At 46.0% G+C, this 15,362-nt stretch overlaps 1 protein-coding gene and 1 pseudogene across 3 annotated transcripts in view; one reads left to right on the forward strand and one right to left on the reverse strand.

Annotated features, from left to right (window-relative positions):
* The window catches only part of LOC144168696 (uncharacterized), a 175,076-nt gene that overhangs the window by 16,283 nt on the left and 143,431 nt on the right, over positions 1 to 15,362 (forward strand). The window lies entirely within an intron of this gene.
* LOC144170867 (uncharacterized) lies at positions 4,023 to 5,042 on the reverse strand (annotated as a pseudogene).

Raw genomic sequence — 15,362 nt, forward strand, 5'->3', positions numbered from 1 at the left:
AACTGTCGGGTGGTCATTACTCCCTGATGACTGTCTAATGATTCCAAACAGGTTTTCCAGTTTATCGTGGCTCAATCTGGATGTTAAAAGATACCTGAAGCCCAAAGTCGACGTCAGATAGGACAACAAGCGCAGTGTGCTCGTGATGGTAACCCTTAGACCAATAGCCGTGTTTTCTGCCAGAAAACTACCACCTTCCGCAAACTTTTTTTCCTTTTTTTTTCCCTTGCATGTTGCTCCCATTCGTGCAGGTACTCTAGGAATCCTTCCAGAAACCGCACGTTTGGGCTACCTGGCTTCAGCGCCGTCTGGCTTGTCCGCGATGTCATCACACGAATCAGGCGATTCATTTCTTTCACGAAATCTTCTGTTGGCTGCACGGTCTCATATGAGGATCGAATGTGTTCTCTATAAATGAACAGTGCTTTGATGACCTGGTCACTGAACAGTTGAAACGCGAGGTCCACTTTCATTTTGTGAAAGCTGTTGGGCTCGAGGTGTGGGTTTGTAATTTTTGGCATCGCTTTTAGTGTTACATTTTCCCGATCTTTTTCGAAGGCCGGTTGTAGAATACCACTGTGGGCATCTCCAGCTGGTGTCAGGTATTCTTTTTCAACGAATCCATTTCTCACATTCTTGAGTAGGTGGGAAAATCTGACAAAAAATAGAGTTGCTTCTTGGAGTCCACTGGGTGCTCGGTACTGCTCCGAACGTGGCTTGCGGAACCTTGAGAAAAGTAAACTTGATATCAGCTACTTCATCACATTTAAACATTGGAAACATTACAGAGATACCCAATTTTAGTTTCATGTCTTTTACTCCGTAATGATGCATATGACCTCAGAAGAGTTGAAACTTCAGCTTGTTAGGTTATAACTCTGCAAAAAGGCGCAAGTGTTTGCCTCCTTTTCGTTCCGTCCCGTCTGTTGCGCTGCCGCTTTCGTACGAATGCATAAGACATTGGCTTACATGGGCAGTTACGTTGTATTCACTTGCGAATGATCAAAAACTTAAAAATAAAAAATTTTTTTTGCTGTTTCTGTTTGAAAAACCGAACGATGCATTAAGTCAATTAAAAGTTGAACGGTTACGTTACGCGAAGCATAAAAAAACTACTATAACAATATATGCCGTTTTATTACCTTCATAGCATCAGTAAGCCTGCCTCAACAGGTGGAATGAAAAAAAGCCGACGCGTTAGCGATTATCTGCAGCTTTCTATGCCTCACGTGACCTATACCACAACATTGGCGTCACAACCATTGTTTGGTATAGTTGAAACCGAAACAACATGTGGAAAAAATTACTTGTTCTTAAATTATTTAGAGATTTTAGAAGAACACATGGGCTAGCCTCATGTTACTGACGTCCAAGGCATCCTTGGAAAGAAAGCACTCAAGCAAAAAATTAGCAGTGGCTTAACTCGGTCATGCCAGGGTATATGTAGCGTGAGCTAAGATTCAACTGGTTATTCTAGCTTTCCTGGTTGTCTAGGATTAGCTTGATTATCATGCTTACTGCTACTTCAATGGCATACACACGGTATACGCATTATGTGACACACGTATATTTATCAAGCGGCTCCGACGCAGTGTCACCCATTGCCCCAGAGCTAAGCTGGTGATGATGATGATGATTCCTATTGGTTTCCCCTTTGAAGCGGGGTGATGACATGTCATCTTACCAAAAAGGACTAATATAACCATGTTTTACACTCTTGCTTTAATACTAGCGCTGCTTATGGCAGGCCCTAAAGCTTATTAGGCCCGAAATACTTTCTTTTCCCTGTTACAGGTGGTAACTGTCCTAGGCAATATTCCCCTCTCTGCTTTTCGTCCCCCAGCATTCTAATCTTCTTTTCGTCCCCTCGACAGCCTTGAAGTTAACTCCCTCACTGATACCCTTAAATCCTAGGGCTTCTGAAAGCCCAATATTCCCTTCATGTAGATTTGGATGGATACCCTCATATTCTAACACTATGTGCCGCATAGTTTCTGTTTCTTTTCCGCAGACCACACATACCCCATCATTTTGTGAATACTTCCCCACAAAACTCTTAGTTCGCAGGCAACCTGCTCTAGCCTCAAAAAGCAAAGCACTGCCCTGGGAATTATCATAGAAATTTTCCTTTCTGATGTTCATCTTCTCAGCCCTGTACATCTCTAACGACGTTTTAGCTTCCATTTTTTCCCTCCATTTATTCGTTTCAATCTGCCTTGCCTCTTTTTTGGTTACCTTGGCTGTTTTGGATTCCCCACTGTTCTTTCCGTATTTCATCGTTAGCCGTCTGGTCTTCCTTAACCACTGCGTGTCCACGCTTTTCAAGTATAGGTACCTAAAAACCTTAGCTGCCCACCTTCGTTGATCCATTGCCCTCAACCTCATCTCAAAGCATATTTTACTCTGAGCTTCTCTAACTTCAAAGGACGCCCAGCCCATATCTCCCTGAACTGCTTCGTTAGTTGTTTTTCCATGCGCGCCTAAGGCCAAACGTCCTACCGTTCTCTGGTTTACTTCAAGGCCTGATAGAACGTCTGATTTTAAGCGGAGTACAGCATTCGCAAACGTGAGGCCTGGAACCATTACTCCTTTCCACATTCCTCTTACGACTTCATATTTGTTATAGCCCCACAGAGCTCTATGCTTCATTATAGCTGCGTTTCGCTTTCCCTTAACCTTAAGTTGCTCCTCGTGAGTACTTAAGTAGTTATCCCCTTCGTTTATCCACACTCCCAAATATTTATATTCCTTCACTCTAGGTAATTCGCCTTGCTGGATAGACACTACGTCGGTGGTAGCGTCATTGAAAACCATTATTCCTGATTTTTCTGCACTGAAATTTAACCCGAGGTCAGTGGCTTCCTGGCCGCAAATATTTATTAGCCGCTGCATATCGGTTTGGTTATCAGCTAAAAGAACAATGTCGTCTGCGTATAACATTCCCGGAATATGCTGTTGTACCACTTCGCCTTGCAGCATATGGGTTAGGCTAAACCCTACTTGACTTTCTTCCAGTTTCTTTTCTAACCCTGCCATGTAAAGCATGAACAGTATTGGGCTCAAAGGGCATCCCTGTTTCAGTCCCCGATGGATGTTGACCTGCTGGGCGCATTTCTGTCCTTCCCAAGTAAGGTGCACTCTATTGTCTTTATAGATTGCTATAAGGAACTGTACTAACTCGTCATCTAATCCCTGGAGTTTCAGCATTCTCCACAGCCGTTCTCTGTTTACGTTGTCATATGCCCCTTTAATGTCCAAGAACGTAATCCATAGTGGTCTATTCTGTGCTTTCGCAATTTCAATGCATTGCGTTATCACGAACAGATTGTCATCCAGTCGCCTGTCTTGTCTAAATCCATTCTGCAGTTCCCCAAGTATTTCATTTTCTTCCATCCATGCTTGAATTTCTGATTTTATCGCCTGCATTACGAATCTATACACCACTGACGTTACTGTGAGTGGTCTGTATGAATCAATACTGGCTTTGTCTCCTCTGCCTTTATATATTAAATTCATCCTACTTTCTAACCAGTCCTCTGGTATTTGTTTGGTTTCTATCACCTTATCTATTGCCCTCATAAACGATTCCTTACTTTTAGTTCCAAGTAAGTTTATCAGTTGCATTGGTATTCCGTCCGGGCCCACTGCTCTCGGGGGGGGGGGAACCTTTTGCTCTGCTTTTTTCCAATCAAGGTTGCTCAAACTTATTTCCCTTTCCGCAGTCTTTTGTGGCGCTGATGTTATCGGTGCAGGTTTCCCTAACACTATTGTCCTAAACTTCTCACTAATCACTCGATGAATATCTCGATGGTTCCACAGGCGCACGCCGGTTTTGCTGCGGCGCACGCCATCGGTTCCACACCCAGCCACCCCACGCATGATCATCAAGTGGACCGGGACGCCACATGCCGCGCTTACGCAGCACGGCTCTGCAGGAGCCACGCGAAACTGCTCAACCTCGGCCAGTGTAGCTCACGCTACGAAAGTGGGTGTCTATATATTACTTTAGAGCTGCACTCGCACTACACAGTGGGAACAATTTTGCATATTGCATAGAAAACAACCTTACCGCGTATTCCGAACAGCTCCCACATTTTCTTGTTCCAGCTGGCGCCGTCGCATGTGATGGAGTCCACAAATAGACCAGCTTTTTCCGCAAGCACCGTCGTTTCCAAGATGATTCTTGCTAGTGTTGGGGCTTTCACATTGCCCTTTGAGGCGAAAACACCAAGGATTTGTGTCCAATTTCCTGCCGAAAGATAACAGTTAACATCTGACAGTTGGGCGTCGTACAAGGTTGAAATCTACGAAGAAGAAAAAGAGCTTACCGATGAATGGCTGGAACAGCACAATCATGCCATGGTCTGCCAGCACGTTCTTCTGGTCAGCAGGTGTATGATCTCCAAGGTCGACGAAGCCTTCAATATCACCTGAATTGCAGAAAAAGCACGCAAGACACATCCTGCTTTATACCTTGACATCTCCTATCACAGATGGGGCTAAAACAATAAAAAGAAACATAATCAAAGACTTTGTGAATATTGTCAAGCACTTCTAGGTTACAGAAATCGTAGTGAATCAGCTGACACCGCATTTTCCTCATTTACACGTCCCAAGAATTGAGTGAAGCTGTACTCACCAGCTGATTTGACAGTCAGGTGCTACGAAAGCTTTATTTCGTCGATGGGGAGGCCACCATGACGACTGTAAACATCCATGGTCTTCGTCTTTTCATGCAGAGCATTGAAGATATTGGCACTGCGGCCAAAGCCGCCCTTGAAGCGCTGGAGGTACTTCTGCAAACATGTTCGTCCTGGTAAAACCATGATGGCTTCTCTGCGTAGATGCTCATACAACTTGGGGCTTTGCATCCTCATTAGCATACACTCCAAAATCCACTCATCGTCGTATCGCATGCCTTTGTGTGACTTCCTTCGAGCAGCGACGAAACAACTCTTGACCGCTAGCTGCTGCTTTGATGGAAGGGGTTTGATTTTGTTGTCAAATGCTTCTTCACTGAGAGCCTCATTTTGCTCTTTCATATGAGACACCCGTATCACTGCATTCGCCAATCTTTTTTTGGTTTTTGATAGATTTCGAGAAATGTTTTTGCGCTGTTTTTTTTCCCATCAGGATTGCTTGAACTCTGCCTTTTTCTGCGCGCTTGGTTTTGAGCCAGGACTCTCTGGTACTTGCAGAAAGCACACGATTGTCCATCGGTCTTCGTGGATAGCAAGCACTTGGCTGAAAAAATCATGTCTCTGTAGGAAATGTGCTTTCCTGAGGCAGGCTTTATGCCGCATCCGTAACAAAGATGGGTCAAAGACACTTCTTTGATGAGGGATTCGGCCTCTTGGCAAGTTGTGAGGGTATGTTTACCCTTCTCTCTCCCCCTCAGGTGCACTGTGACCACCACCATTTGCCCATCTCCCGAAGGCTTCCCAAACACGACCATCTTTTCAATGAAAAGGTTGGCGAAGTTATCTTCTTCAGCTTCACAATAGGCGTAAGCTAAAGTCTACTGGCTCTAATTTATGGCTTTAATTTATGGCGTTAATTTATGGCCAACATGTCTGATAGCGACGCCTTGACTTTTTCCTGGAGCAGCCAACGACGTCGAAAGGGCGGGCGCCTGTCATTCATGGCGCTGCCTGCAGCTTGCCAGCGTCGTTTCCATGACGCTGTTTTCTGTGCTAACTGGCCAGTTTTACAGACGTCAAGTAATGCAACATCCTTTCAAAGCCATGGCAATGCTGCAGCTCCCTGGATGAGCCGAAAATAATGCTCAACGTTAAAAACAAATCCCTTCCAGTGACCAGCGAAGCTGTAAGCAGCCCCAGGAGAGCACGAAACAAAAAATGTTTGTTTGTAGTTTGTGATCGAGCATAAATACTTCCTAGCCAATTAGATGAATGGAACTTGGAAGGACTCGAGCTTTATTCTAGCGGACAAACATAGAGCTGCCCATTTCCCGCGCGTGTCAGAGGCATCTTATTGTGAGTAATACATTCGCCCAAACCGCTCGACCTGACAGGCCGCATTGGGCTATGATACGGCCACATCTCCCCCAGCACCTACGTCAGCTCCAAAAACCGTTTTTCGGTCACCCTCTGGTTCACCAGGTTCAACATACGATTAATCTGCTTGCTCGCAATGGTATGTACCTGTGTACGTGTTGCGTGGATACTGGGACACATGGCTCAGGGTTCCGGCAACCAGGCTGCCCATGACGCAGTGCAGGAGATAAGTAACCCCGCTCTCCCTCGTCCGGCACAACGCCCTATCACTAACTCGTCCTGCCGAAGTTTTTATTAACAAATTTCGCGCAAATGCTGCATTGACATCACACGCGAATGGCATCACCTGACCGGCGATCATCTGCCCTACTGCCTATATTGCAACACAGCTGCAGTAGCAAATGGGACCCACCTTATTTGGCCCTGCTCCGCGTACCAATCGTTCCGCCCCATCATGCTGAATGCCCTACCCAGTCCAAGCAAGATACCCCCACGACACTCAGCGATGGGTGCTTCGCTCTCGAGAGCGGCCTTGCAGAAGTACTTTAGCCGGGGTCTACCACCACTGCCGGTGCATTCAGGAACTGTCTGTTCCTCTCCAGGATCAAGTTAACGTCGCCTCCGGACCACCTCTTTTCCCCCCTCTCCTCCCCCAGCACAACAAGCGAGCCATCAGTGTGGGCATGACTGTGCGTGCACCCCCCTCTCCCCCCGTGCACGCGGAAACCGGTGACGTGCGTGTGCTTAGACGACGTGAAAGACACCTGCGAAAATGTCGCTCCTAAAGAGAGGGAGAAAGAACACAAAATTTTTCGCCGAGCTGATCGTGTCGGGGAAAACAGCGCAAGGAGGAGGACAAAAGAAAGGAAACAGACAGTGCAGGCCTCGCCTCGTGAAAGGCACCCTTAGTGCGTGATTCCTTGAGTTGAACTGGCTTGGGTCACCAGGTTGGGCTGGGCATCCGGGCTGGCCAGGGAAGCCCTCGAAGGTGGGGTTGGGAAGTAGGGGCAAATCTGGGGTGTGTTGGCATGCTCATACCATATGGTGTAGAGTGCCAGGTTGTAACTTCCTCTCGGGAGAGGCACCAGTGGGGTGGTGCGAGGATGCAGCGAGTTTGCGTGTAATGGGCAAGAATTTCTGCCTAGCCACTCAGTGGGTTGGGGGGGAGGGGGGGTGGCCACCGTCGGCAAGAGCTCGGTGTATCAAATTGCAAGCCGCGGCGTGGCATGGCGGCGTGTCCAGAAGCCCAGATGATGCGATTGTCAGGTGCCGTCGAGCAGCTTTTGAGGATAGGGTTGACAAAGAGATGCGGCTGATCTGGTAGTTTCATTTTGAAACCTTCAGAAAGCGCAACACAGAAAAAACGCGAGACGAAGAAAGGGAACACAGGATGAGCGCTTACTCACAACTAAAGCTTAATCAGAAAAGATGAAGAACAAATACCCTCCCAGTCGTCAGACCACGCATGCGTCTCTTATAATCAGATGGGAACAACCCAAAAACCACAAACAACCATAAAAACCCACAAAAACAAAATCAAACACTTACATCATCAACTGCCACAGGGTGTAGAACTCAGTGACTACCAAGATACGCAATCTCTTTGTCGTGTAAAGCAACAGATGCCTGACTAACACAATCATCCCCTCTCTGGGTTATCTCGAACGCTTCAGCTACTTCCCTCGTCAATTGCCGCACATGCCTGAACACAATCTTTGCATCAGAGAGAAGCGGCCTGCAACCACCACGATGCCGGCATTTGCTGCAGTGTTCCACAAGATGTGACGATATGGCCCCTTTCAGGGACAGTTCATGCTCTCTGAGGCGCGCGTTAACGCATCTGCCCATTTGATCGACGTATTCCTTACCACAAGGCAATGGAAGCACACAAACACAGCCAACATTGCACTTGGCATACTGAATTTCATGTTTCACACTTTATTGATTCCTGCCTGCGCGATGGTCACCAGACAATCTTTTTTCCACCAAAGAACAAACCCTGCCAACTTTGTTTCGTGCTGTAAACAGTCAGCGAATCAGTGAGAATAGGGACTGGGAAGGAAGTGGCGGCCAGGGCAATGGCTGCATCTTCACAGCCCCGATTTATCGCCTGTACGCAGCCGAGAGTGTGACGTAAATATTGGTGCGTGCACGGATGGGGAAGGCAGACAGTAGAGAGTTTTAGCACTCCGTATGCTCCGTCTGTTCCGTTCGCACTGTGTCGACCGAGACCCGACTGTGCCTGCGTGTGCGCGGAGGACCATAGCAAAAGTGCGGGCAGAATCTATCCACCCTACCGGGACGAATGTGCAAGCGCCCTGTCGGGTCCCGGTCAGCACGATGCGAACAGAACGGTTGGAGCATACGGAGTGCTAAAACTTTAGTCATGTCCGTGGACGATCACAAAGCTGATGGTATGTAACAACAACAACAAAAAAACCCAATGACACTGACCGCAATCAACAACAGATGGTCGAACAGTTTCATCGTAAACCAGTAACAGTTATTTATTTTTCGATTGAGTAGTACCGGTTCGGGTTCAGCGTGCTAAATAATAACGGTTCGGGTTCAGTTCCAGAAAAAATATTGCTTCCGTTCCGGTTTTCGGTTCGGTTGTGGTTCAACACCCTATTTATGTATGTGTATGTCGGTTGCTTTCTAATAAACTTCAGTTGTGAGGTCATCACTGTGTCATTGTACCTCTTTCTTGTACGTCACACTGTTTTTCGAAATGATCAGTCTCGACAGTGCCGGTCGTAGGGGCGGTCGCACAGTGCGCCACTGAAAAGGGGGCACTGACCTGCACTAGACGGCCCTCCCTATTCTCTCCACCCGGCCCTGCCTTCCGGCCAACAAACGAAGAGACTTGGGCGGTGCTCTTTGAAGTGAGGGAGAAAACACCGATTTCCGAATAATCCCAAATTATCGAGCCTATACCGAGAAACATGGTCCCACAATGTCACACCCAAAATGAGGCTGTGAAGGTGGAATTGGCCTTCTGAGAAACCGCCTGAGAAGGCTTCGGGAGACCATATTCACAAAACTAACTCAAGTGTATCCTTTTCCTTCCAATTTATGCTGAAACAAAATGCTGAAAAAAGAACAAAACTTGTGCTGAAAGGGCACCTTGTCGCGACGTTATCGGCCCCAGAAGTAGCCTATATACTCAAAGCAGAAAAAAGCGACGCACATAATTCAATTGATATTATTTTTGAGTAAATAACAATTTCTTGCTACTGTTGTTACTGTGTGCATGGATATGGAAAAGATTTCGTGCAATTGTCTGGCTACCTTGGAAAGAGAGGTTGCATTTACGGGGTGTGACATTACGCTAAGGCCCGGGTCGGTTTCATTTAAAGAGAGACAAAGAATAAATCTTTATTTATTGAGCAGAGGCTCATGTTGTCAGCTTCAACCTATGGAAGGCATCCCCGGGATTCTCTGACTTCGATTGAAAACTCCTCCCCCCCCCCCGTGCTTCGAACGAACAGCAGAAACACTTTATTACGACAGTCCGTGGCCACAGCTTTCTCCTCTTACACACATTTCTAAGCAGGGCTGTTTATTAAAGAAAAGAAAGACAGAAATGCCAGAATAATTGGCATGTGTTGAAAGCTTTAAAGAGAAACAGCTAAGAGACCGAAGTTCAAAAGAAAGCCTGACTTTCGTATTAGGCTAATTAACCTGATCTATCCTGACAAACCTCACACGGTTTACAACATTACTTGAAGAGGTTGTACTCGTATTGACAGCAATCAAATATTTGGCCCCGCTAGACTTTTTGCCATGTGCGTGAGGAAAAGTGGTGGCCAAACTTTCTTAACGAGACACTTGTATACAGCACCGAATAAATTCATGATTCCAATATCATCAAGTTTAACGCCGAAATTTTGTAATTCTCTGTGAATATGTTACCTGAGGTGTCCACCGCAAAGCTTGTCTGCCTGGCCTTCTGCGCAGCGTACTTAAACAATGAGGAGGCGTGCGTAGTATGTGGTACTGTAGAAAAATCCATAGTTTTAAGACCGTATTCTACAAAAAAAAAAGAAACTATGTTTTGTCGGTCTCTTCAGTATGGAGATCTTATTCCTGCTCCTGCTATTGGAGAGTAGCTATAGTACTGCTTGTTCGGCTTCAATGCCTGTTGTGTCCATGCCCCTAACATTCGTTGGTTGCTTATAAACAAAGGCTTAAAATCAGACAGACAAAATCAGACAGCCAATCAGATTATATTGGGGCTTCGCGAGTGGGTGCTAGCTTTTTGAGGAAAAACTGCAAACGTCTGGCATATTGGTTAACACAACTAACCGGTTTTTACTGCCAAGCTTCATTTTGTTCGTGCATTTTAAGCAGCCTTATCTGCTTGAAATATACATGCCCTGTGGCCTGATCGGACCTTAGGTGGCGTCATGCACAAGAACCTATAATTCTGGCTGGCGCATTGATTCGAGGTCCACGTTGCAGGCTTCACCCACCGAAATACACATCTTGCGCGAATGAACTGTCAAACTCAATTTTCTTTTAAAAGTAGACACCCTCCTGAAAAAACGAAAAGAATCAGTCGGAAAAAGGCAGTTAAAAAAAATCTACCATGCCTTCCTAAACAAAGCTGAAAGAAGTGCGAAAAGGACGATTTCTTCTGCACTAAGAAGACGCATCTCATCTCTACGAGCGACCTAAATGTGTAGTGATACGGGATTTATGAGATGAAGATATACTATTCTACTCCTTCTGCATGATCAATGCATGTATGGTCTTATCCAGAACCGTTCCATTTTCGCGATTTTCAACTACCTTTTTAACACAATAGGTGCCCGGTTTCCCGCATGTAGGGCCGTCTTTGGCGGGTAATTGTCATGTAATTTGTTTCGGGATACTTTTGATAGCACATGAGTTAGACCCGTTTTCTGTATAGTGATAATCCTTCCGTAGGTGATGATGCTTCACTGCAGAACAGGCCATGTGGGGAAGCCAACTTACAGAAACCAAGCTTACACTAGCTGATACCCGGAAAGTCGGCTTCACCTGTGAACGCGAGCGCATTGCTTGGAAGACGTTTTCCAGGAGCAACTCAAGCCACATTGTATCAAAGTATAAAGTCCCTAGGATCTTTTTTGAGGTTTTATGGGAGCTTTTCGGTCGGCCGACCAGTCTATAGGGAAATGCATGAGATTTTTGAGGGAATGCCATCGGTCCCACTGTTAGATGTGCAGAAGTATGGATGGCCGTGCGGTAGGAAGCAGGGTGTCGAACCGGAACCGGAACCGAACCAAAAACCGGAACCGAACCCGAATTTTCGCCCGGAACCGGAACTGAACCGGAACCGTATTTTTTCCGCCATTTTGGAACTGAACCCGAACCGGAACGAATCGAAGGAACCGTTCCGAACCGGTTCCGGGGCCTCAAAAATGCGATTTCTAGTTTTCCATTTCGGTACCCTACCTTGCGTCTGAAGATATTTTGCCACTCGCCAGACAGAACCATGAAATATTTTGCGTAGTCTGCAGTTCCCAAGGCCCATCATGTTCTCTTCTAATTACCGTAATTACCCGATTCTAACGCGCCCTTTTTTTCCGGAAAAATAGGTCGAAAAATCGCATGCGCGTTAGAATCGGATACGAAACCAAAACTGCCGAAACAGCGGAAATTTTTTCCCACCCATCGCCATCGCCATATCAAGATGGCGCCAAAGCTACTTTTAGCAACGATTTTTCGGACGCAGGAAGCATAGGCGCCTAAGCTTTTCTATCGGCGTTCACACAAATCGTCAAATCGTTCCACTTGCGCGCTTGATAACAGAAATGGCAGAAGCGGCTCTCACGCGTTTAAAACGAGCGGTCGGCTGAAGCGTGCGCCTCTGGAGAAGCTCGCGGGATGGGCGTGCGAGGCGTGGGCCACGATCCCATCGACCATGGTTGAACGTTCGTTAAGAAGTCGCGAACGCGCTTGACGGCACCGAGGACAAGATGTTGTGGTCAGCGGAGAGCGGCGAGGAGTGAGATGAGTGAGATTACTTCGGAAAATAAATCGCCCGTTTCTCTCGCATTCGTTTTTCTTGTTCACAAAGTTCCGTGCTCATTACAATCGGAGGTGCAAGTTTTTTAGTTTTTTTTTTTGCCAGGAAAATCGGGTGCGCGTTAGGATCGGGTAATTACGGTATTGCCCTCAATTTAATGTAAAGTTGTCCGTATATACAATTACTTTGCGTTAGGTACTGCCCATCTCTCCCAATTATCTTTTACATTTAGCATAACTTAAGTTATAACGCATATTGCGAGGCAACATATCATGGAATATTCTTCATGGTTTCTATCTACATGGTGTTTAAAATCGTGTAAAGTTTTCAATGTGTTGTTAATTCGCAGGCATACCTGTCCGCTTGTGAAGGCCTTCAGGGACACCGTCAACAATAAATCCATATCTTCCACTTATTCTAGTTTGAATGGGCAGTTATATACAAACAGCACTGAGACACCAACACTCGCAGTTCTCAAAGTTAACGTCACTTTTTCTTGTATACAGAGCCGTTGTGTCCTTTGGTTACTGCTCTAAGAGAACATGAGATATAAAAAAATGGGGAATCCTAATTTCCACTTTTATAGTATGTTTGATAGCATTTTCATGTTATCTTGAATCTGCTCAACCTTAAACTTACGAGGCGGATGGATTGAAGTCGATTAGTGTGGGTTAGCGGGTAGACTGGGGTGAATTAGGTGAGTGAATGAGCTAATGTGAATTAGTGGGACTGGTGTGTTGATTAATTTGGAATAAAGGAATTAGCGGGTCAGTTAAGGCGGATTCGACGGTCGGACCAAACATGATATCTTTGGGGTCCTTGGCATTTAGAAATTTTGCAGCGTTCTCCTTCTCGACAAATCAGGAAATTTTGTCACGCAAAAAAGCATCCGCAAAGTTATGTGACGACGCCTGAATGCTATAAAAGTCTTTCTTTATGCCCGTATTGCGCTATTAGGTTTTTGCTATATTAACACTGACATCTCAGACTAAAGTTACTAACTAATTGCTTAATGCATATTTTATATTCATTAAATGGTTTTCGAAACGTGTTTATATATGAGGGGAGACAGTTGGAAAGAAACTTAACTGCAAGAAAAAAAGGGAGGGACGATCTACTGGTTTGATGCAAAGACGCCCGATAGCATTCTTTAATACCTTCTCTTTGTGTTACCGTTCTGCAACCTCCCACACGTGTAGCATCTCAACCCCCGAACACAGCCCCCTCTAAGCTGAGGAAGCGGCGATAGCACGTGCGCTTAGCCAAAGCGGCGCCAAAACTCTCATAACAGACTCTTACCAGACATGGCCCAACTTTGCCAACGGTCGATTGCATGTTACAACACTTCCGATGATAAATTAGAGACCACCAACGTGACCAGTCACGACTGTATGAGCACCAGCTCATACTGGCATCCCCGACAAACAAGATCACCAACCTCGTGGGTCGAGATTTGACTCGCTTAGCCAGCGCTGATGAAGCCCGGCCCGAGTGCATGCATCCTGCAGTCATAGACCAGGAAGTTACTCAGCACTATGGCCTCTTCCATAGAACGTATTCCTCCCAGCACAAATTGCTACCGATTAACCAGGAAATATTACTCCGCACCTCCGCACACCTTCCCACACAACACCAGATTTCACCTCTTTGACGGGACACAACTCTCTCCATTTTGTTGCTTCTGTGGAGAGCCTGGGAACATCATGCACATAGTAGGCGGCTGCGACAAGTGTGCCGTAGATCCATCCAACCTCCACGTTTTCATAGAGAATTGGGAGACAGCCATGGCCAGCTCCGGCCTGGAAGATCAGTTGCTCTTGATGGAAACGGCTGTCGATTCAGCCCCCTCGAATGAGGTCGCCTCTCTGAAACTTTGCCTCGATTGAATTAAACTTCATTCTCTCTCTCTCTCTCTCTCTCTACAAGTGATCATTACTGTTGCTTGTGACTTCACTTGGCTATCATCTTTCCTAGAGCCCAATTGCTGTCACCAGTCGCTGAAGGGCCATTAGCAAGTTCCTATCTCCGGTGCTTCCCTATCCAATGCCGTCCTATACACGCCGTCCAATGAGTCTTTGTATCCATTCTTTCTTTCTAACAGTTCTGTTAGCAGATAAAAGAGGAGCAGAAGGAAATTTCTCTAAATGCCACCTCCCACGCTTGGCAGCTCTGCGCCACATACTCGTCACACTACCATAGAAAACATTTTGCAGGTACAGTTAAAGGAGCTCTTCAACACTTTAGATAAACTCGCCGCGGTGGCTCAGTGGCTAAGGCGTTGCTGCTGAGCACACAGACGCGATTTAGATTCCCGGCCGCGGCGGCCACTTTTCTGATGGAAGCGAAAAGCGAAAACGTTCGTGTGTCTGAAATTTCGGCGCACGTAAAGATCCCCAGGTGGTCAAAATTATTCCGGAGCCCTTCATTATGGCGCGCCTCGCCGTCGGTGTTGCGTGGGCGCGTTAAACCCAACAAATAAATAAATAAATAAATAAATAAATAAATAAATAAATAAATAAATAAATAAATAAATAAAAAAGCAGTAAATAAATAAATCAACACTTTCCATAAACGCTTTCACTCTTCTTCGCATCTGGAAGCACTGTGAAAACTATAGCTAGTGCCGGCACAGAGCAACAGTGCGTGATTTGCTCGTCGCTGCGGACACACCTTCCGTTTCTGCTTCGCTTTTGTGGCTTTTTTTTTAAGTGGCTATCAAATGCGCTCTATTCTGCAACTTAAGGAAAGCCGGAAAACAGCCGCTACACCACTGTAATGACGTCATTCAGCGGTTGAAGAATGCGAAGACCGGGAAGGAGAGAAAAATATTTTGAGCAAGTTTCTAAGTTATCTGACGAGGAGGTAGCAGTAATTTTTGGCTGAGGCACATTGCGACCCCATAATCTAATGTGTTGGTTGGCTACTTTCTGCAAGCACTCAAGATTTAGAAAAAAGTTGAAAAAAGTGTTGCAGGGTCGCATTAGTTTGGCGAAGACAAAATATTTGGACAAATAAACCTTCATTATGACTGTTTTTATGCCGACTTTATAAGGAAACGAAAAACGAGCAAAAAAAATTAACAGAAAAATCACGCCTGCTTTTTTTCTTCGAACCCGTTTGAACCCGTTTGAACCGGTTCGAACCGGTTCGAACCGGAACGGAATGGTGCTCTGGAACTGAACCCGAACCGAACCCGAAAGGCTTGAACCCAAACCCGAACCGAACCCGAAAAAATTCCGGTTCGACACCCTGGTAGGAAGTGACTACCGCGAACAGTAGGCCATCAGGCCCGCGAAAGACATGAGAACATGCCGAGCCGTTTGCCCAGA

Source organism: Haemaphysalis longicornis, unplaced genomic scaffold (assembly GCF_048455015.1).
Source record: "Haemaphysalis longicornis isolate Haplotype H1 unplaced genomic scaffold, Haemaphysalis longicornis Haplotype H1 scaffold_2, whole genome shotgun sequence".
In the NCBI taxonomy this organism is placed as follows: domain Eukaryota; kingdom Metazoa; phylum Arthropoda; class Arachnida; order Ixodida; family Ixodidae; genus Haemaphysalis; species Haemaphysalis longicornis.